The sequence below is a fragment of the Microtus pennsylvanicus genome, chromosome 21 (assembly GCF_037038515.1).
Source record: "Microtus pennsylvanicus isolate mMicPen1 chromosome 21, mMicPen1.hap1, whole genome shotgun sequence".
Classification (NCBI taxonomy): Eukaryota; Metazoa; Chordata; class Mammalia; order Rodentia; family Cricetidae; genus Microtus; species Microtus pennsylvanicus.
The window spans coordinates 29866477-29891249 of record NC_134599.1 but is presented as its reverse complement, the minus strand read 5'-3'; positions in this window follow the sequence as shown (position 1 = coordinate 29891249).

The following is a 24773-nucleotide window of genomic DNA, read 5'->3' as shown; positions in this document are numbered from 1 at the left end:
AAAACACTAGAATTTCCCCACGAACATTTCCAGTTGTTATACTAAACACAATTGCGTAGGGAGAAACTACAAAACCATGTAAAAGTTCTTTTGTAATATATACTTTGTAATCCCCAGAGCACTCAACTTAGGGTAATACTTGAATCTAAGACTTTAAAGATTCATTGTCCTATTCTTACAACTAATAGAAATTACAACCTTCAAATGCTCTATGGTGGTTGACTTTAAAAAGGCAGGGGTCCACGCAAGCTATTTGCTAATATCTTCCAAATGATTAGTAACGCATTTTAAAATAGACGAATCAATTTTAACTTCTCCTTTGTGAAATAACAATGACTCTGAATTACATATTTTTCAATTGTATTCCACAATAGTAGAAAGCACTGACATATTCATTAGACAAAAACCACAGATTGGGGTGGAAAAGGCAGGCACACTTCATTCTTTGAGTTATGCTCCTGAGGTTAATTCTGTGACAGCTTTGTAAGGCAAATGCTTCTTTACTGAGATGATCCACAAACCACTCCAGCATTTGATGCTGGAAAGAGAATAATTGTTAAAAATCATTTGCACTTTCTACCTATCCAACTAAGTTTGCTTGCTTGATTTTGAAATCCAAGAAGTCATTTTTTCTTTACAAGTAATTATATAATTCTGCCTTTTCTCTGGTTTTTCAATAGATGCACTTTATCTACAAGTGATGCTTTAAAAATGTTCAGTGGATGCCTTGGGGACCACTCCCTCATGTCAAGCAGTCTTAAGTGCTCTTGTAGTGTAGTGAGAGTGCACCAAGAGCTTCAGACAATTTAAGCCAGAATTTACAGTACAAGAACTGATACATCAACAATTACCAGGGAAGGCATTAAATAATCCATTATTTTGTAAAAACGTTGGGGAGTGAGCTGGACAGTGCTCACTAAGTGAGAGTGCTTGCTAAGCAAACATGAGGACCTATGGTCAAATCTGAGGACCTATGATCAACTCTCAGGAACCCTCTTAAACAGCCAGCATGAATGTATCCGCCCATAACTTGGTGCTGAGGAGAGAAGTATTGAGACAGGAGTTGATAGTTTTTGTTTGTTTTCTGTCTTTGATTTGTTTTTCTTGTGATTCAGGGGATGAAATTTCAACCTGCCACTTTGAAGCACCCAGGGACTCTCTAATCACAGAGAAGAGAAACTTGCTAAAGTCACTCACCCCCTAACTTGGAAATAAACTTCAGGGAAAGAAAGAAGCTAAAGGCTTGAAGACTCACTGTCCCTTTGGAGGACGTGCCCCAAGTACCAGCACATCCCCACCTAAGACCTGGCTCTTTGAATTTTCACCACTTCTCAGCAGTGGCACAACGATTGCTAAACCTTTTCCAAACTGGACTCAGAGACATTTAATAATCCAGTTATAGTCACTGGCTTCCCCCCACAGGAACAGGCAGAAGAGATACAAAACAGCAACAATAAGAACTATAACATAAACACGTGCATCTCCACTTCAGCTCTGCCTTCCCTAACTCTCCACATCTTTCTGCTGTTCATGTAGCCCTCCTCTTCTTACCAACTTGATGTCTGCAACATTTTTAATTATAGATAAACCCCACTGTTTTCATTGTTCCTTATTTCCATCTTTAAGGATAACTGTGCTCTTGTTGACACCATGAGTCACTCTTGAAAGAGTCAAAAAGAAAACAATACAGTTAAATTAATAAGTATTGAATTCCACAGTTGTAATGCCAGCACTAGAAACGTAGAGCCAGACTAGATATTCCCAGGAATCCACAATGATGACCCCAACTAATACCCTAAACAATAGAGGAGAGGGTGCCAAAACTCTCCATGCCCCGTAATCAAACTGATGAACATCTTTTATTTTTAAGCTTTTTTTGTATTTTGGTTTTTTTAATTTTATTAGGCTATATATTTTTCTCTGCTCTTTCTTCCTCTTCCCTCCTCTTCAACCCTCTCCATGATCCCAATGTACTCAGGAGATCTTGTCTTTTTCTACTTCTTGTGTAGATTAGATTTATGTATGCCTCTCTTAGGGTCCTCATTGTTGTCTAGGTTCTCTGGGATTGTGGATTGTAGGCTGGTTTTCTTTGCTTTATTTCTAAAAGCAACTTATGAGTGAGTACAAGTGATATTTGTCTTTCTGGGTCTGGGTTACCTCACTTAATATGATGTTTTCTATATCCATCCATTTGCCTGCAAATTTCAAGACGTCGTTATCTTTTTCTGCTGTGTAGTACTCCTGTGTAAATTTACCACATTTTTCTTATTTAGTCTTCAGTCGAGGGGAATTTAGGTTGTTTCCTGGTTCTGGCTATGACAAACAATGCTCTAGGAAAATAGTTGAGCACATGCCCTTGTGGTATGATTGAGCATCCTTTGGATATATACCCAAAAGTGGTATTGCTGGGTCTTGACGAAGATTGTTTTTTAATTTTCTGAGAAAACACCGTATTGATATCCAAAGGAGCTGTAACAATTTACACTCCCACAAGCAATGCAGGAGTGTTTCTTTTATCTCATATCCTTTCCAGCATAAGTTGTCAGCATTGCTTTTGACATTGGCTCTTCTTACAGGGGTAACATGGAATCTCAGAGTTGTTTTGATTTGCATTTTTCTGATGTTAAGGATGTTGTGCACTTTCTTAAGTGCCTTTCAACCATTTTAGATTCCTCTGTTGAGAGCTATCTGTTTAGGTTTGTACTACATTTTCTTATTGGATTATTTCTTCTTTTGATGACCAATTTTTTGAGTTCTTTGTATATTTAGCTCTCAGCCCAACACAGGGTTGGTGAAGATCTTTTCCCATTATATAGGCTGCTATTTGTATTGTTGATTGTGTCCTTTGCTTTACAGGGGAGGGTAATGGCAGGGAGGGGAGCAGAGAAAAATGTAGAGCTCAATAAAAATCAATAAAAAGAAGCTTTTTCAGTTTCAGGTGGTCCCATTTATTAATTGTTTCTCTCAGTCTCTGCTACTGGGGTTATATTTAGGAAGTGATACTCTGCGCCAATGCGTTCAAGTGTACTTCCAACTTTCTCTTCCATGAGGTTTGGCGTGGTTGGTTTTATGTTGAGATCTTTGATCCTTTTGGACTTGAGTTTTGTGCATAGTGATAAATATGAATCTATTTTCATTCTTCTACATGCTGATATCCAGTTATGCCAGCACCATTTGTTAAATATGATAAATATCTTCAATAACAAAATAGAATCTTCAACCAGTAACTGATGGAAACAGAGGCAGATACTGTCAACTGAGCACTGGACTTAGCTCTGAAAGTTCAGTTGAAGAGTGGGAGGAGTGAGAATATGAGCAAAGAGGTCAAGACCATGATAGGGACACCCACTGAAACAGTTTACATGAGCTAATAGGAGCTCACCAACTCTAGCCAGACTGGGAAGGAAACAACATAGGTCCAAACTAATCGCTCTGAATGTGGGTGACAGTTTCATGGCTGGAGCAGACTATAGAGCCCTGGCAGTGGCACCAGGATTTGTCCCTACTTTTGGAATCTATTCTCTTTGTATGGATACCTTGATCAGCCTAGATATAGTAGGGACCTTGAACCTTCCCCAAGCAATGTGCCTTACCCTCTCTGAAGAATGGATAGGGGGTGGGACAGGGGGGTTAAGTGGAAGGAAGGGGAGGAAGAGAGCGAGTAGAAACTGGGATTGGTATATAAAATGAAAAAGGTGGTTTGTTTCCTTTTTAATAAATAAATAAATAGAAAGAAAGAAAAAAGAAAGGAAGGAAGGAAAGAGGAGGGAGGAAGGGAGGGAGGGAAGGAGGGAGGGAGGGAGGAAGGAAGGAAGGAAGGAAGGAAGGAAGGAAGGAAGGAAGGAAGGAAGGAAGGAAAGAAGGAAAGTAGAGCCAGGAGGGTGGTTCCATGTTTGGGGCCTGTCTTATTTATACATAGAATTCCAAGTCAACTATGGCTATGTAATTGTGGGAGCCCACAGAAGCAGGTCCATTCCACCTTGACAAAGGGCAGAGAATCCAAGCCTATTCCTGTTACTCCAAGGATATGACAGGAGGTTTGACCTAGGGAGTGGCTGCCTACAGAATGCTTGGTTTAAGTTGTGGTCATTTCATGTTCTGCCTAAACAGCAGAATGCTTAACTTAGGATAGAGTTGCTTGATGTTTCAGGTATTGAAGCAGGAAATTGCTGTTTGTTCTTTGTATCATCTTAAAGCAGTCCTTTGCCTTTGTCCCCTCTGCCTTTTGGATTGAGATATATAAGCATATGGAAAATAAAAACAGGCAAATTAAGCATTCACTAGATTGCCCTCCCGGATCTATTCTGTGTCTCTGTTTTTCTTTTGTATCTTTGTCTAATATTTCTAATCCTCATGCCCCTAACCTGGAACATGTGAACCCTATCGAGGCTGGACTCCAACATGTAATTAGACAGTGTTTTCTATTTACTCAAAAAAAAAAAAGAGCTGAGGGGGTTTGAAAAAATCAACACTTGTTCCCCAAATACATATTAAAGAAATAAAAAGAAGTGTTTCCAAGAAAATTTTTCATGAAGTAGACTTTATATTCTTACATATATAAGTAACTTACTGTTGAATCTGAGGACTGGTAATGAATTAGTAGAATGGCAAATCCTATCAAATCCTTCCCAATAGTAAGGCAGATAAAATTCCTTTTCCCTAGGAAATCCCTTGAGATTGAGTCACTCAGGAGAAACATTAAACTTGATGAGCTGGAACTGAACTTCTGTCAACCTCAGTGGACAAAGACTGTTGGCATGGCAACTGTTCCTCTCAAACTTTATTTATGGCTGACTCTGAATGATTCAATTTAACAAGTCATTTTTCGTATTTATATTAGTGTCCACAGGAGATTGCAATCATAACACAGGTAACTGTCATTCATTCTTCAATCATTTGTCTCTAATCATTGTCCTATCTCTAGTACAATTACCAAAACTGGAAGTTTGTTAGTTGGCTGGTATGTACACTATTTAAAAACCAATAGAATTTCTGCTTAATTTAGAAATAACATGTAAATCTAAATTGGAACTCACACACACACACACACACACACACACAGAGAGAGAGAGAGAGAGAGAGAGAGAGGAGGGAGGATGGATGGAGGGAGGGAGGGAGGGAGGGAGGGAGGGAGGGAGGGAGGGAGGGGGAGAGATAGATTATAATACTTCATTCTGGTTTCCATGGTTTCTGTGTAGAGATTGGCTTTTTCTGTAATTGCTTTCTTTCCTCCGTATATAGAGTTTTTGTCTCAGGCTCTTTTCAAAATTCGCTTTTGTTTAGATTTTTTTCTGTAGTCTCTCTTGTTTCTGAAATAGTTTTATCTTCATAGACTATTTTTTCTTGGTTATTTTGATTGGGTAATTCCCATTGTTTTGTCTTACTTCCCTCTCTTTATATAACTTTTTTTTGCATTAAGTTTGTTATTGTTCTTGTAAATTCTTTATTTCTAAATTTTGCATTTGGTTTTTCTTTGTAATCTGTATCTCCTTTATAGTTTTTGCTTTTAAATTAGCTACAATTATGTTCAGTATTGCTTATTTGTAAGTATAATAAAATATTTGTCATATAATTATTATATATCTTTAAGGACAAGTTTGGATATGACTTCGTTTTTCAGTTAGATTCTTCATGGTCTTGGCATGATGACTAACTGTTCAATTGAAATCTTTACATATAGATGTTGTATTGTGAATAAATCTTATTTAAATATTGTGTTTAAGCATACCTTTTCCAAACAGCTGGAACCAATGAGTTGCTTTTCTACCCAGTCCTGCATGGGGGAAAAATTCAAATTCTTCAGTGCTCCACCAATATCCAGAGTGATGGTGGGATTATTGTTACTATTGTAAATGGCACAAGCCTCTAAGACACCAACTAAGCTGGAAGAAGAAGGGGCTCCTAATCACTGCTCTTTTTTTATTGAAAATTTCCACCTCTTCCCCTCCTCCCACTTCCCTCCCCTCCCCCGTTCCCCCTCCTTCTCTCTCCAGTCCAAGGAGCAGTCAGGGTTCCTTACCCTATGGGAAGTCCAACATCCTCCCTGTTCCCCCCAGGTCCAGGAAGGTGAGCATCCAAACAGACTAGGCTCCCACAAAGCCCGTCCATGCAGTAGAATCAAACCCCAGCGTCCACCCACTGAGACGGTGGGACTGATCTAATGGAAGATCACCAAGGCCAGTTGGACTGGAACTGATGGAGCATGTGATCAAACCGGACTCTCTGAATGTGGCTGATGGTGTAGGCTGATGGAGAAGCCAAGGACAATCACTGCTCTTAAAGTGGCCTCCTCTCACAATGATGGTGATCTATCTCTAAGAACCACAGCATGAGCTTCCTGAATGCCCAGCAGATCTCTTCTGACACCTCTGCAACAAGGATGTAGAGATGTGTGTTGTTATTAGCTTAACCCTACTCACATCAGGGATGTATCATTGGTTTGAAAGGACAGTACTAGATAATACTTCTCTGTTTTGTCTAACTCATCATGGTGGGATGACGAGAAACCTCAACAAAGGTAGTAGTAATCTAAGCTGCTTAACCAACTTTTTCAGTATGGTGCACTAAAGAACACTTTTTGGCTTTGGAGTGGTTTTTGTTGTTTCTTTTTCTATAGTATTTTTAAGAAATGGAGTGTTATGCATTTATTTTTAATTTTTTTATTTTGCTTTGTTATGGATGTCTTTTCCCATTGTATGACTAAAGACAGAGTTTTTTGGATTTGGTGTGCAGTTTTGAATTGCTATTTTTTTTCCAGCATGAAATGAGGTTGGGAATGAAAAAGAAACCAGTGTAACATTTCTCAGGATACAAGGTCCTAGCCCAACTACATTCTCTCCAACTTTCAGAGTCTTATTTTGGTCATGTCTGTCTAGAAACTTCATGGGGGTAGGAGTGGGATCTACTTTATTTTTTTCCAAGAATGAATTACAAATAACTTTTCAACAGTAGTTTTCAATAATGAAAGTTTTAAAATCATGTTGAAAAAAATCCCTTTGAAGATGAAATCAAAAAATAAGGAAAACCATAAGGAATTGGTGACTGAGTGGAATGATCTTGACTGTGACAAGGACTTGGGAGGGTACTCAGTGTTGCAAACAAAAGCCCTGTTTGCAATTATCTGTGACTATCTAATGAGGTCATAAAGTCTCCAAGTGTTGGAGTTTACAAACAAAGCTTCCTTTTTGATATTTTCTCTTTTAGAAAGTAGTAAATGTTAATAAAGTTTAGATTTTTCCCAGCCTTTACTACAGCATCCCTCTTGGATTTATTTCTCTTCTCACTGGAATATTGCCTAACAGTGTTTTAAAGGAGATTTTTAGCATCCATTTCTCTGATGCCTCGTGGATAAGGATGTTTTTATTTTACGCACTTTTGTGCCGTGTCAGCAGTGTTCCTACTTCAAAGATTAGAATAAAGATTTCAAAACTCTTTATATGAGAGACTAGAACACGGAAAGTTTTTATTTCCAAATTTTAATGTCCATGAAATATATCTGGAGGATATTGAATCAAATAAAATTTCAAATAACTCTGTGGTTGACTGAGAAAACTTCATGGTCAAACAGTACATCAACTTATAAGTGAACAGACTTCAGAAATACGCTCAAATGATTGAACCAATCTGTAGTCATAATTAAGGAAGCTCACGAGAGCCTGGAATAAAGGATAACAAATATTTATTTGGGGAAAAACACACAATAAGGGTAGAGAATAGCAGTTCTCAATTCTGTAGGCACTGGATATGGCAAACAAAACTCTGACCATTAGCCAAGAGAGAGAGCACACATTTTTCTCTGTGCTTATCAATCCACATGTAGCACCTCAGACCACAGCCTAATAGACCAGTACCCAAAGGCTATTGACTAAATGAATTCTTACTGCAGCTCCCCCTTTTGTCTAAATAAAAGGGTTCTAAACCTAATACAAAACTATATACAGTAAGAACAAATACCACTATTGTCTATGAAAAACAAAAGGCAACACCATACATAAAAATGAAACTGTAGCCAACATGAACAACATTAAACAAGAAACACATGCTGTATTGTGGAGGCCCAAAAATATGAGCTTATTTCCACATTGACCAAACATCTGAGTATTGAAAATTGTCTCTAGTTCCTTCACAGGTTATTGTGTTTCTACCTCAAACAAGGGTCCCACCTAGATTTAGATCAGAGAATTCTGCTCTCTCAAGATTATTGTCAACAGGTGTGGCTAGTAGCTAGACCTTGTATTTCAAGTATAGAGAAGTAGATATGTTTCTACCTAAAACAAAAAATCTAAGAATCCATCTAAGGCTTCAGTTCCCTTATAAAGATAACTTTCGGTTCTACCCAGGGAGTGGTTTGGTCTAGGGTGTGAGTGTGACTTGTTTTGTTCTAGCAACAGAATGTTCAACAATAGATGTAGCTGCAACCTTCAATTTATTTCCTTGTATCGTGTTAATGTAGTTTTTTTGTCTTACTCCTACCTTTTGGGGTCAGGGGTATTTAAAGCCGTTGGAAATTAAACATGGATGAATTTTCAGTACTCACTGGAATTCCCTCCCTATACTATTTTATGTTTCTCCATTTTATCATTTTCATTCACATCTTCATATTATTTACAATATTTCTAAACCCCAATGCCTCTGCTCTGGCAAGAGGCATTATTGTTGAGGCTGGTTCTTGACACTAAATTAGCCAATAACAGATATCATTTCAATACTTGTCCTATCCTGATGAGTCCAAATATTATAGTCAAAGTGTCTTAGCTAAATTATGAGAGGAAAGTAGCTATGACCAAGAAGTTTTCAACCCAGTCAAAGGCCTGAGAAGGAAAATAATATATTACCTGAGTAAGCAGGAAGTTCAAGCAAGCAACTTCCAAAAAGTGCAAGAAATGACAGAGAAAGCTGGTTTCCTGGGCAATCATCCAAAATCTCATTTGCAATGTTGGGGCAACCAAATTTGAGTAAGGCCTAGAGTATCTGACAGACAATTTTCAAAACAGGAAAATTTGAAAGACTGTCCTACCCTGTTTTGGCAAATTTCAGCAGTCATTTTTGCTTGTATTCTGCTTGTCCTATTTGAACAGCATTCATATTGTCAGTAATATCAGTATTGCAGTTCTTTGCCCAAAAACCAGGTTTGCCAAGAAGAAAGTAAGCTCTAAATAGAGTGTCTTTGGCATTCAACATTCTCTCAGGATGGTGCTACCAGCAGCAATTGTGTCTCATGTTATCAAAATTCTGAGTTATTTAAATTCCATACTCTACAGTTCTTTGAAGTGTTTGAAGATTACCTATCAATGCGAGTACATCTTTGTGCATCTGAACCTTACTAGCTTGACTGTAAGTATGAGAAACATAAGTGACTATTGACCTGTAATTCCAAATACCTATATAGCTTAAATATTAAGTCTTCACATTATAAAAATGAACAATCTTTCAGCAAATGTACTGGGAAATTAGGACAATGACTTCAAAATGGAAACTATTTCATATATATATAAATCTTGATCAGAGGTAGATCTGTATAGTGTACTATGATAAATATATCCTAAAATTGCTTAAATATGTAAAATGTCTTAAGCAGAGGTAGAAATATATATACATACAATATGACAAAATAACTTTGTGTATGTATACAAATATTATAAACAGAAATAGGAACATAAATAATAAAACAAATATAATTTGAATTTATACCAATATATAAATTGTCTTAGAAAGGAATGCAAAGATAATTTTTCATATGTATTAATCTACAAGAATCTATACCAATGTAAATTGTCTATAATTAATGGTTTACAAGTACATGTGCTAATTTATCCATTATCCCATCTCATCCATTCCCCCTTTTTTCTTTCCCAATAGAGATTATTGAGCCTGCTTTATTTTCAACCCAACCCATTATAACTTATAACCAACCCTTAACAGATGACAATTGTCCCTAACCCTGAGGACAAATTCTCTTGGGACAGGTGTGTTGTTTTCTAGAAACAATCCCAGCTGTCATGGGGATGATGGTATTATTATGGAATCCTCTAAAAACTAACATGATGGTTAAGTCTCAAGAGTACATTAGGTACATGGTATTATTATGGAATCCTCTAAAAACTAACGTGATGGTTAAGTCTCAAGAGTACATTAGGTACCAGAATGTAGGCATAATTAAGAGAGTCCATGAAAACCTGGAATAAAGGATAACAAATATTTATTTGGGGAAAAAATTACAATAAGAGTAGGGAGACAAAGTCTTCTGCTCTGTCAGTGCTGGATGCTTCAAGCAGTACTCTGATTATCACCCAAGAAAGTGAGCACACTTTTTGTCTGTGCTTATCAGTCTGCACATAGTGCCTCAGACCATGCTGTAATGGGCTGGTACCCAAAGGCTATTGACTGAATGAATTCCCATGACACCCATCATTCTGTGAGTACATTTGTAGATGGAGCAATTTACTGCAGCATCCATAATGAAATGAATAGAAGCTGTGGCTAGACACACGGTCTGAGAAAACTGGCAGCCCTCTTTAGGTCTTTATTTACTTGCATACAAAGTTTAAATATTATTGTACTTACCCATTACCCAAGGAAAAAATATCTCCAGACAACCTAACTTTGTTCATTTAGTACCAAAACACTTTAGGTCTAAAATTATGAACCAGAATACCTTTAATCTAATTTTGATTAATATTATCTTCAACTTGGTGAAGTATCTAATTGTAGGAATTGTGCTGTGTTTGAGAATTATATAAAAACAATTTAATTTCTTTTTTCCAAGAAGAAATGGATTCTTTCAATGTACTTGATCTAAAGTTTTCATTTAGGTTTCATGGATGCTTTGGCTTCTTACATAGAGTATTTGGAAAATTTGTCAAAGTGGAGCAGGGGACTGTCAGGATGGGAGACAGATCTGAGTGTGAAAAAAAATAAACAGTCTGACGAGATTCAAGAAGGAAAAGGCCCTGAGTAAGTCTGAGCAGGAGGCTGGCTCCTTCTGAGGCCCTCTTCCATGAGGAATGTGTAAAAGTTCCTGTATTCCTGCAGCTAATGTAACTAGTTATAATACACTAATATGTTAGTGGTCCCAGCTTCTAAGAAGCTTCCACTTAGGTGAGGAAAAAGCCAACCCCAAGCCATCCTATAGACTAAAAACTGTGGCTACATTTTGACATCTGTGATAGGAATTGGCCTGGTGATGGAGCAATGGGATGACCACATAAATATGTAAACAAAGAAGCATGTTTAACAACAGGCACGACACTTGCCATGTGACAGCCAGTGAACAAATGACAGGCAGACGTTGGCTTTCAGGGTGGGCAATAAACAAAGCAGGAGTCAGAGGAACTGAGTGGATGTCAACCACCACTGATTGGATGGAGAACTTGTGATTGAAACATGATCATCTGCCTTGTCCATGAAATTCATTCTTTGAAATAGTTGGGAATGGACGCTGAGACAGCAACCCAGTTAAAGTTTTGTTCACTCTCATGTTCAGCCTAGCTGAAATAACGTCTCCTCTATGTTCAAGGATACCCACCCCCCTTCCAAGAAAATATAACTTTTCAAGAACACATCACAAATATTTTGTTTGTTTTTTGAACTACTATTTGAATGGAGCATTGCTCTGTTCCCGATGAGTAAATTTACTGTCATGTTGCCTTGTAGAACCTTTAAGATTTGCTCATGAAATATTTACCACATATATGGAGTGGAGATTTCAGAAACCTGGGATTGTTTGATATAAAGTCCACAAACATGCTTATAAGGGGAAATAAACAAACTGATTCTTATTCTAAATGTGTTACCAGTATCCCATCATGTGCCTTCTCGTCACAGTGTACTTCTCCAGAACCAGCCTTCTTCCTGTCCTCTAGAGTTGCCAACAAGAATTTCTGCATATTTACTTTGTTTTTGAAATCATATCAGCTTCCTTTATATTTGTCTTTTGTTTCTGGTGTCCTTTTCATGCTTCCTTTATGTATATGTTTTCTAAGTGATCTAAATGTCCTTTCATCTTCGCTCTGAAGAGTGAGTAGAGCTAAAACCACAGGCACTAGCCTTTATTTAGTGATTTTAACCATAATAATAGAAAGAAACAAGAGTAGACTAGATCTTAGGTTTAATTTAGCTTCCCAGACATGCACAGTGAGCCATATTTAGAACTTAAGATAAGACCTTTTGACAATATTGCTGATTCTTTTGTAGTCTTTCCTTCCCCAGAGACCTTTCTTTAATTCAGTCCCCATAATTTTTTTCAACTAATGCAGTCACATTTTTCCCAGAGTGCCTAAAACAATCCTGCTGTCTTATACCAACCACAGGCCTGTTTCCACTTTGTTTATCACCTTAGGAGTTGTAGATAGAATTGATATTCATTGTGAGGTTAGGTGCTGACAGTGTGTGGCCTGCTGACACACGTGTTTGTGGAATATTCTCATTAATAATTAAAAATTCTCTATCCAGAAGTGAATAAACTTAAAAGCAGCAAATTCTATAGTTTATTGTCTGTGATGGAGTATTGCTGTGGGGGTTTTTCTTGAGAGGTTATGCGCAAACATCTATTCACAAAACATATATTGTGTCCAAGATAGGACACAAAGGATGTAACACTATAATAACTGCACTAAAATGCAACTTCGTGAAGCACGAGTGAGGCGCATGGGTACCTCCATGGCAGATGCATCACCAAAGGCTTTGATGTATCACAGAAGCTGCATCCCTGAGGGTCCACACAACTACCAGTCAGAGCCACTAAAGACGTTCTCTTGTTCACTGCTTGTACAGCCTGAGAGAGGGCCCTTGTGTATTTTGCAGGGGTCCTGAGCTTCCTCAGCATTAGGAGACCCTCTTTCCTTAAGAGAGCATTTAGCTCAGAGGAAACTGCGACATAACCAGTGTTTGAAAATATGTATTTTATTTAAAATGATGGATATTTTCTGAAATTGTTTACATGGCAACCAAATTTTTTTTTAAAAAATCTTTTTTTCCCTGTTCCTTGGTTTTCATTGCTGTTTTTCTAATTGTGGTGGCAATATGTCACTTGAAGGAAGGCATAGTAACTCTTAGGGTAAATCATGATCTTCTTATTGAAGGAGGTGTTATAAATGACTTTCTTAACTCCAGAAGTCATTCCTTTTGTCTAAGCCTCTTACATATGTTTGCTTTACCTATATATCTGAGTTCCAATGTCAGCGAGCGACTATATGGTACCAAGCTACAATATAAGCACATTGTTAATGAACCATACATTGTTCTTGATATACCTAAAACCATCTCCATTAATACAGATAGACTTGGGAATTAAGTGTGTTCTGTCATTTACGCCCAAAGCCTTTCATTCATGCAAGACCATAAATGAGCTCTCATATGTCCTGATCTTACTCCAGTTTACAAATGTTTTCAAGTGTCTGTTTCCAGAAATCTTAAACTATTATTAGGGATAGGAGGATAGTTTCCAGTACTCTTCTTGCCACCAATCACACAATCCATATCAATAAGTTCCTCACAAAATCAACTTACCCAAGATCTATTTCGTTTCATGTTATGTGGAAGTCATTTATGTCTCCAAAGAGTTTTATTTTAGTGAAATTACATGTGATGTCATAACTAGTATTAGTTAAATTAGTAATAAATTATGTTTACTTAATACTCCTAAGAATTAATAGAATTCAATAGCACATAAATATATCCATGAAAATATTAAAACAGACCAATCAAAAATTATACAATATGTCTACATGCATTTAACACAAATATTATTTTCTTCTTTTTGAAAAAACTGTTTTAACCACTGTTATGAAGTAATCATCATTATGCAGGCAAAGAGGTATACATTTAAAATGCATGTATGTCTGGATACTCAATATATATTGAAAATATTCAGCATTCAGATGCCATTCAATAAATAACTAACCTTTTATCAAAGAACTAGCTAGACACTTCAGTGTTTGGAGTTACTGCTTTCAATACAGTGCATATTAAATAGAAAACACAGATACACATTAGCCTCAGATGAAAATAGCACATAGCTAAAACAAAGGACAATGGAAAAGGGGATGAAGCTCTGGGATATCAGAAGGAAATGAACAGGAGAATATGGCAATGTGAACACAGCATAGGACTTACAGTAAGGTAGATTTCTCAATTAACATTTTATCTGATTGGATGTTCTTTTTCCCTGAGAGCGAGGGCAGCCTATAAAACTAGTTTTACCACAGAAAGGCAAGATGAAATGATAACATCAGTTACATCTGCAGGCTGCAGGACTCCAAATATCTCAGCTAGAAAAGCCAGTGTGCTGTCATTATGTAATTCTCCAGCACATGTGACTGGTGGGTCAAGAGATGAATGCCAAAGAGTGGAACAATAGAAATGCAGCTGGTGTTATCTATTGTAAGATGGACGTTAGACAACAGAATAGTCTCTGTAATTAGCCATCAAAACCAATTCAAGAAAATGACAAATGTCAAATAACAATGAAAACACAACTGGAAGAATGTAAACAAGAAATAATAGAGAAAACACTCAGAAATAAAGTAGATGCTTTTCTGGTCCATTTTTGCTCTTCATCAGTTGAAAAGTGTCTGATTTAACAGACAGCGGGAACAGCATACAAGGGAGCAAAGATGGAAACAACGTCTTTCACTCTTCAAATTAAAGGACACATTCAAATTAAATTAATTATTATTTACTCTATCTTTCCCCAGAATCTGCCATGTATTACTTGTTTTATGTGCCACTTGACCTCATAATAGTAATCATCCATGAAACAGACTACTGACCTTCCTCAGTTGCTATCGTAGCATCTTACTATAACATTAATAGAAAACCCACCTATTATTTCAATTAGGGAGACACATAGGAGGTGAACATGAGTTCATTTCAATATAGGGAACACTTTCTTGAAGAGTTCCTATTTAGGACTTTCAGTCCTACTTTTAGACCTATAAACCTGGTATAAGGTGTGCATTGTTGGCTTGAAAGCAGAAGTCTGTTCAAATTATATCATGTCCTTCACCATGATGTAGCCTTTATACTTGTGTGTAGGCAATGCTAGAGCAACAATGGAGCCAGTTGACTCAATCATCAATTAAAAGAGAAACTCAAGGAAAATGTGAAACAAATTTCTACTTATAGAGAGAAAGTATGTGATGTGCCATCTACTTTGTAAAAGGAGTCATGTTAAGATAAAGAAAATAGCTACAATGAACTGATCTAAGAAAGAATGGATGTCTCGAAATGAATATTATACCATTCTAAGAAGCCATACCATGGACTACATGGAAGAGAAAAAAAGTCCAAATAAAATATATAATGTATTGTGTATTTTTTTGTATTATGTTATTTTGTTGGAGCTTTGTTCCTCTGTTTTGCACTTTTCTTCAGTGCTCTACTCACAGTCTAGTGTGATTTTATGAAAGATTGATTGTCATTCATATTAATGTAGAAATAGCACATACTAGTGAAGCCACAGTTCAGATTTCACCTCCCAATGGTCACTGATGTAATATTTGACATCAAACAGCTATAAATGTCTCTTAGCTATTTTTTTTATCTTCAAAGCAAAGAATCTAGGAACTATAAGGCTAGTTATTTTAAGACACAGTATCATGTAAAACAAAGCCAGAAATCTCTTTCTAATTAGGGGTCTCTAGTTTGACTTTACACACATAAGAGTGTCCCTATAAAAATACAGGTCTAAGTATTCAAGTGTCTAGGTTGGATTTCCAGAGATCCTGCCTATTGGAATATATCCCTTGAAACTGCTCATGAGTGGCTCCTGCATGCTGTAAAGCTTCTTATGAACAATTTGGGAAACTTTAAATGGACACCACAGTGTACCTCCCCAGTAATTATAACAATGAATCTTGGAAGATACATCTTTCTGGGTGATTCTTGGGAAGCACTGAATTAATATGAACTTGCTCAATACGGCATTTCATACAAGAAAAAATATGAATAATGCTTCTTCAACTCATCAATCAGTATTGTTGTCTGATGAGATTAATCCTTTACACTCCAACAAATATACATCTCAGAGCTGGGGATGTTTAATGGTAATTCTGTCCTCTTTTTAAAGCACAATTTGAAGGTATCTCTGAACAAGACGTATTAATTCTAGTTCTGATGAAGCTTTGATAAATAATCAGAGTGTTTGCAGAACAATTTATATCAAGTCACTGTGTTTGTCTCCTTAATACACTTGCATGGTGGACCCACAGACTATTGTTTGCCTGTTTATCCCCTCCCCCAAGAGCCAATAACTTTTTCCCTTTGTATCTAGGAAGCAAGTACTATTCGCTAATTTTATACAGCTCTTTCCAGTTATCACCTCTCTTAGAATGTGTTAAAGCTTTTTAATCCCTTATATGTCTAAAACTTAATGAGAAAGAAAAATAAACTTTTTACTTTGATAGATGCTTTATACTTTCTGATCAGAATTTGTGGGTCTATTACACTGGGATAGTTTCAGTTCTTTTATTGAATTATGTACTGCCACTACTATTCCAAACTTCTATAATTTTTAGTGCCAGCAGTTTTGAATTGCAGTTTCAGAAATTCCCATGCAAGTGATGTAAGGTTTAACTGTTATTGTGAGGATTCTCAGTGCTAGCTCAAGATAGATAGATATTTAGGCATTAGCAACTTCTTCCCCACGCTCAGTTGGCCTATGTAGAAAGAGTTCATAGAGCAAGACATGAGCCCAGAAGACTGACAATAGAGACAGCACACTGGAGAGCAGTTACAGATTTAGAGCTTGGAAGGTTTTTTTTTGTGGGACTGCTCAAGAATTTGAACAATGGGAACCTATTGAGATGTACTAGCAATCAGAAGACAATGTGGACCTATTCCCGGAAGACAAACTACTCCTTGAGTGAACTTCCTAAGAATTTGTTATATCTGTAGAATGCGAAGATATTTTGTCATAGAGATATGTACAAAATCATTCATCTTCTTCCTCTTCCTCCACATTACCTTTTAGGTCATCTTTCATTTAGCAAATCAATTCCTGAGGAACTAAAGACAGTTACATAATAAAATCACCTCTTACAATACAGATTTGCCTATATCAATTTTTCCCCAGGTTATGTAAAATTATATCTTTCAAATAGAAATAAAAAATATTTACTTCATGTTTATTATTACAATTATTATTATTATTTTTTGGTGCTGTCAATACATTCTTACCACAGTTTCCCCTAGTACACGCCTTCCTTCCCCCTCCCCCAGGCCCACCCTTTCTCTGTTACCCTTCAAAAAAGAGCAGGCATTTCAGGGATATTACAGCTTTAACTTAAAAATTTCTTAAATTAGACCCTTTTAATCTATTTCTCCAATAGAAGATAGTACTCATTATAATCTGTATCTTTAAATGCCTTTTTTTAAATTCTTTTTATTGATAAAAGGAGAATAAAGAAAAGAAAAAAAACAAATTTCCACCTCCTCCCAGCCTCCCATTTCCCTCCCCCTCCTCCCACTTTTCTCCCCCTCCTCCCACTCTTCTCCCCCCTCCTCCCACCCCTCTCCCCTTCCCCCCACTCCTCTCCCCCTCCCTTTCCAGTCCAAAGAGCTGTCAGGGTTCCCTGCCCTGTGGTAAGTCCTAGGTCCTCCCCCCTCCATCCATATCTAGGAAGGTGAACATCCAGACTGGCTAGGCTCCCACCAAGCCAGCACATTGCGTTGGATCAAAACCGCGTGCCATTGTCCTTGGCGTCTCATCAGCCCTCATTGTTCGCCATGTTCCGAGAGTCCAGTTTTATCCCATGCTTTTTTTGGTAACAGTCCAGCTGGCCTTGGTGAGCTCCCAGTAGATCATCTCCACTGTCTCAGTGGGTGGGTGCACTCCTCGTGGTCCCTACATCTTTGCTCATGTTCTCCCTCCTTCTGCTCCTCATTGGGACCTTGGGAGCTCAGTCCAGTGCTCCAGTGTGGGTCTCTGTCTCTATCTCCATCCATTGCCAGATGCAAGTTCTAGGATGATATGCAAGATATTCGTCAGTATTGCTCTAGGGTAGGGTCATTTCAGGTTCCCTATCCTCAGCTGCCCAGGGAACTAACTGGGGACCTCAGCTTGGGCACCTGGGAGCCCCTCTAGGGTCAAGTCTCCTGCCCACCCTAAAGTGGGTCCCTTAACTAAGAATTGTGGTTCCGTGCTCCCCTATCCAACCTTCCTTTATCCCGATCCTCCTGTTTCCCCAAGTCCCCCCTCCTTCCCTTCTACCTTTTCTCTCCCCATCTCCCCTAACCCCCATCCCACCCCACCCCCAAGATCCCACTTTTCTCCCCGGCAATTTTGTCTACTTCCCTTATCCAAGAGGATAACTATATGTTTTTCCTTGGGTTCACCTTCTTACTTAGCTTCTTTAGATTCGCCTATTGTAGACTCCGTGAACCCTATTTATGGCTAGAAACCAATTATGAGTGAGTACATCCCATGTTCATCTTTTTGGGTCTGGGATACCTCACTCAGGATAGTGTTTTCTATTTCCATCCATTTGCATGCAAAATTCGAGAAGTCATTGTTTTTTACCGCAGCGTAGTACTCTAGTGTGTATATATTCCATACTTTCTTCATCCATTCTTCCATTGAAGGGCATCTAGGTTGTTTCCAGGTTCTGGCTATTACAAATAATACTGCTATGAACATAGTTGAACAAATGCTTTTGACATGTGATAGAGCATCTCTTGGGTAAATTCCCAAGAGTGGTATTGCTGGGTCCAGGGGTAGGTTGATCCCGAATTTCCTGAGAAACCGAAACACTGACTTCCACAGTGGTTGCACAAGATTGCATTCCCACCAGCAATGGATGAGGGTACCCCTTCCTCCACAGCCTCTCCAGCAAAGGCTATCCTTGGTGTTTTTGACTTTAGCCAATCTGACAGGTGTAAGATGATATCTCAAAGTTGTTTTGATTTGCATTTCCCTGATCGCTAAGGAGGTTGAGCATGACCTTAAGTGTCTTTTGGCCATTTGAATTTCTTCTGTTGAGAATTCTCTGTTCAGTTCAGCGCCCCATTTTTTAATTGGGTTAATTAGCATTTTAAAGTCTAGTTTCTTGAGTTCTCTATATATTTTGGAGATCAGACCTTTGTCTGTTGCGGGGTTGGTGAAGATCTTCTCCCAGTCAGTAGGTTGCCTTTTTGTCTTGGTGACAGTGTCCTTTGCTTTACAGAATGCCTTTTTAAATGCCTTAACAGCACATGAATACACAGATAAAATAAGTCCCTCCCACGGAACTGAATTTGGGGACTTTAGATAAAGACTTCTTAAGTGAAAAGGATTCAGAAGGAGACTAAAAATGGTCTTTATCCCTATCTTTGTTCTGTTTATTATTTGCTCAAGGATGAAGAATGCTGGGAATTTAATTTGTCATCCTTGATGTTTTCCCTTGTATCGTCACTGACTCCCTGATTGTTTCTGCTCTTAAAAATCTCTTTGTGCTTCCTAGTTCCTTATTATTATTATCCTTGTTCTTTGAAGATGTATATCAACGTCCAATTACTTTTTAATTCTCAAAGTTTTGGACAGCAGTGGTCTCTATGCAGCCAGCAACCTTTGATGTCTCAATCACTCACTTATCATTGGAGCCTTTATGTTCAACAACAGACCCTAAGGTCTTTGCTTTCTTTGTGCTCATTTAGACAAAATTATCTCTCTTGCTGTGCTTGAGATACCTAACTGCAGACATTATGTTACATTTGTTCTCTATTCAATATGATAGTATTAAACCAATAAACGAAGATGGATTAGTTTTGCTCTGCTCCGCTCCCTTCTTCTCCTTTTCCTTTCAACCCTCTCCCATGGTCCCCATGCTCCCAATTTACTCGGGAGATCTTATCTTTTTATACTTTCCATGTAGACTAGATCTATGCATATCTCTCTTAGGGTCCTCATTGTTGTCTAGGTTCTCTGGGATTATGATTTGTGGGCTGGTTTTCTTTGCTTTATGTCAAACCACTTACGAGTGAGTACATGTGATAATTGTCTTTCTGTATCTGGGTTACCTCACTCAAAATGATGTTTTCTAGCTCCATACATTTTCCTGCAAAATTCAAGCTATCATTATTTTTTCTGCTGTGTAGTACTCCATTGTATAAATATATCACATTTTCTTTATCCATTCTTCGGTCAAGGGGCATTTAGGTTGTTTCCCGGTTCTGACTATGACAAACAATGCTGCTGTGTGCATAGTTGAGCACATGTCCTTGTGGTACAATTGAGCATCCTTGGGGTGTATACCAAAAAGTGGAATTGCTCAGTCTTGAGGAAGGTTGTTTCCTAATTTTCTGAGAAATCACCAGACTGATATCCAAAGGGGCTGTACCAGTTTGCATTTCTACCAGCAATGCAGGAGTGTTCCTTTTACCCGACATTCTCTCCAGCATATATATATATATATATATATATATATATATATATATATATATGCATGTACTAACATATCCTACATTATCTATTCACAAGATTGTTCATTGTTTCTTCTCAAATCTCAATACCTGACACAGGACTGACTTTGGGTCTAAATTAGAGATCTCTACAGTGCTGCTTTGGCAATGGTTCAGAGTATCAATAAGCCATAAAGATGAACTCTTGGATTCTTTATTTGCCATCCACCTGCCTCAAGTCACTTCCCTTACTGTTTTTCCCCACTCTAGATAGTCACAACTGTAGGTATTATGAACAAAGAGTTTCATTAGGAAATCATGATATAAAATAAAAGTAAGAAAAATTTTAAAATGAATAAAATGAATATGGACTGTTTTATTAAAGTCACACCAAGTTAAGAATTAATGAATAGTGTCATAATTGTTTTGTATCTGAGAATATGATCTATTTGGTGAATTTATTTGGCAACTCTTTTGAAAGATCTGCTATATAACAATGCACATGTACAGACACACAGTTCTTTCTTTAGACATAAGAATATTAGTAATGGATATATCATTATTTGCAGAAAATTATTTTCTATAAGTCTATTAGTGTAGGAAAATTTTTTTCAAATAAGTAAATCTACACTGGAATTTATTTCCTAACAAAACATGTGACTCAGATATTTTTAAAAGGTCAACTTTTAATACATGGTAATTTAAAACCTTAGCACTAGAAGACGTTAAAAAATAAAGCCAAAATTATGCAACTATTACTCAGGGAATGCTTAAATATTAAATACAAACATATTACTAACACATAAATTTCTTCTCTAAATCAGTTCAGTTCCTTTTATGGTACTTTAAATATTTGCACATGTCTTTCAAGAAAAGAAGAGCAAGTAAATAGTACCAATATATATGTAATAATTCTAAAGAAATTTAAAGTAAAAGACATACTTATTTATAACTAGACACAAACTGAAATACTATGATGCTAGTGGCTTTATGGATCACTAGCACACCCATTTACCAATATTATTGACATAAATTTAGAGGCTCTTAGAGACTTATTTTGGGAATGTAAACAAAATTAAAGTTCACATGTTCTTTTACAATGAAATTCTAGTACTTAGTACTGAAAACACACTTTCATACAAAAACATATTGTGCAAGAACCTTCATCAGGAGAAGACTTGGTGAAATATGCATATAATGGGGAATATGACAGTGGGGGAGATGGCTCATCAGTTAAGGACACCTGCTCTGCTTGCAGCGTTTGGTTGTTATCAATCACATCAGGAGGCTTACAACCATCTTTAAACTCAAACCCCAGGCATCTGAAACCTCTAAGCTCTAGGAGCTCCAACATTCAAGCTCACACTCACAGACATACACATACAAACAACTAAACCAAAACAAATATTTGTGTGTGTGTTTGTGTGTGTGCACACACATTCATTCTCTGGAGTACTATGCTAGCTTCTATAAAAGAAGTATCATGTTTGTTTCCACATGTAGAATTTAAAGGAGAAGAACACAGAAGGGTTATCAGAGAAGAAGAGATGAGGAACACAGTAAAAAAGGTTAGGAAAGATGGTTAGGGACAGATAGAATCAGAGAACACATATATATGTGTTAAAATGTCACGAAGAAATAATTGATTCATACGAATAATATATAATAAAGTAAGCAAAAAGGAATCAAAAAAGAAATGTAGTTATTTGTTTCAAAATGGGGAACAAGGAACTGGTGTAGGAGGTCCTTCTGTCTATGTGTTGCTTTCATTGGTTAATAATGGAACTGATTTGGACCAATAGCAGAGCTATAGGGGAACAGAGCTAGGTGGGGAAAACTAAGTGGAATGCAGGGAAGAAGAGGTGGAGAGAGACACCATGGATCCTCTGCCCAAGACAGGCAATAGTTAGAATCTGTGCCTGTCAGCCACTGTCATGTGGCAATATACAAATTAGTAGAAATTCCTTAAGTTAATATAAGAGTTAGCCAAAAATAAGCTAGAATGAATGGGCCAAGCATTGACTTAATTAATACAGTTTCTGTGTGGTTATTTCAGTTCTGGGTGGCCGGGACAAACAAGTAGCTCCTTGCAACAAATTGGCACTTCAACATGGTTGAATATATCCACATAAGACCTGAGAAAGCTTGAAAAGAAATTCTAGACACAAAATTACAGAGTTTAGCACTTGCTGTTTGCTGATGGTTTGCTGCGGCTCCCTTAAGAAAGATTTTCCTGATTCAGCTATAGCAGGAAAAAAGCCATGCCAGTTTTCTGGACTGTGCCACCAGTGTGACCTCTGATTCTTTTGGGAGACAGAGCATTTGAGTGGTGTTTGTGAACAAAGTGCTACAGCTTGCTTGATGGCAACTTGGACGGGCTGTGTGCCTGATATATATATATATATATATATATATATATATATATATATATATATATATATATTAGTAATAGCTCACATTAAGTTTTAGACTGCACAGGCAAACAGGCAGGCCTGTATTACCCCTAACAATGCTGTAGCTGAAGTTTTTAAGAAGCACTTAGCATTTTAAGAAGTGCTCCTGGATAGTAAAGACCCTTAAAAAATTACTTTGCCCAACTGCTGACTTAGATGAACCTAGCACACCATGAAAGACCTGATTAACAGTGCCTCCAAACAGACAGAAGCAGTATGGACAGAAGTATGCCCATAATCCCAAATATTGTTTATAATTGTTTGTTTACATTTAAAGGGGGATATGCTATAGAGATGAATAATTTGCTTTGGTATAGATCTTGGTCTATTGATACAAATTTAAGGTCAATTTTGTTATATACATATTTCTGCTCTTGATTAAGGTATTGTGATTATATAGTTCATTTAAAAATGTATTGTATAATTAAGAAATATAGGTTAATAGATAGTCATCTATAATAGTCAAGATTGTAGTTATGTTAGTTAGGTTTTCTAAATATATAGAGATATATTTCAGTTAGGTATTCTTCAAATCTTTCAGAGACCTTCAGAATATGGCATTTAAAATGTTTTAATAACTTAGCACTTTTCATGACAATGAGACACATCTGCTCCTGGCAGTACCAAACTACTTTAAGATTAAGATGGGCATTGAAGAGGCTCCTTATGGAGTTGGTTAACTATTTAGACAAGAAAATGCTCTTGCCTGGACTGCTTAACTAGACATGCAGGACCTGCAGAGACGTGACTGCTGAACTTGCCTAAGGGTAAGATGATCCTTTGGGGATCCTGCTTCATGAAACAGTCTGCGAGACATTCTGCAGGATACAAAAGAAAGTGACTGAACTGTCTTTGAAATTTCCTGCTTCATGGAAAAGTCTGCTGGCTACTTTGGGCTTGTAGGCTGAAGATGGATGACACAACAGTACAAAAGAACTTTGGGTGACCATCCAGGCAGTGAAATGCCTCTGTCAACTCTAGAGTTTTATAAGTTGCTTACAAAGTACTTCCTGTTTACTTAGGCAATAGTATAACCTTCTTGAGTCTTTGAAGGAGTTGAAGAATAGATAGATAGTTATAGTTTCCCATAGTTATGATAACAGATAAAGTAGATATAAATATTGTAACTGCAATACTTATTTGTTTTGCTATATGTAATGTTACCATGTTAAAGATTTCATTTTTGTTTAAACAGAAAGGGGGAAACAGTGTAGTAGGTCCTGTCTATGTGTTGCTTTCATTGGTTAACAAAAAAACTGCTTTGGTTCTATAGCAGAGCTATAGGGGAACAGAGATAGGCTAGGCAGAGAAAACAATTAAACAAAATGCTGGGGGAAAAAGGTGAAGAGAGAAGCCATAGATCCTTTGCCTAAAACAGATGCTGGTTAGAATCTTTGCCAGTAAGCCACTGCCACATACCAATATACAAAAAATAGACAAGGTCTCACTGTGTAGCCCTGACTAGCCTGCAACATGTTAGGTAGATCAGACAGGGCTTGAACTCATGAATATTAGGCTGTGTTTGCTTCCTGATTGCAACACTTAAAGCATGTGCCACCAAATCGGCATTATGATTGTGAGTACGTGTGTTTGCTATGTGTATGGGACTTGGAGAGCGGGGAGATATAAAGAGCCAGAGGAAATAATGTTGTGTTAGGAGCGGCGGGGCTGCGTCCCTGGCACCCGGCTGCCCGCACGGCTAGCTTTACCAGAAATAATTACACAGAAACTGTATTCTTTTAAACACTGCCTGGCCCATTAGTTTCCGTTTTTTATTGGCTAGCTCTTACACATCGATCTAACCCATTTCTAATAATTTGTGTAGCTCCACGAGCTGCCTTACCAGGAATGATCTTAACCTGCGTCTGTCTGGAGTGGGAGAATCATGGCGACTCCCTGACTCAGCTTCCTTCTCCCAGCATTCTGTTCTGTTTATTCCACCCACTT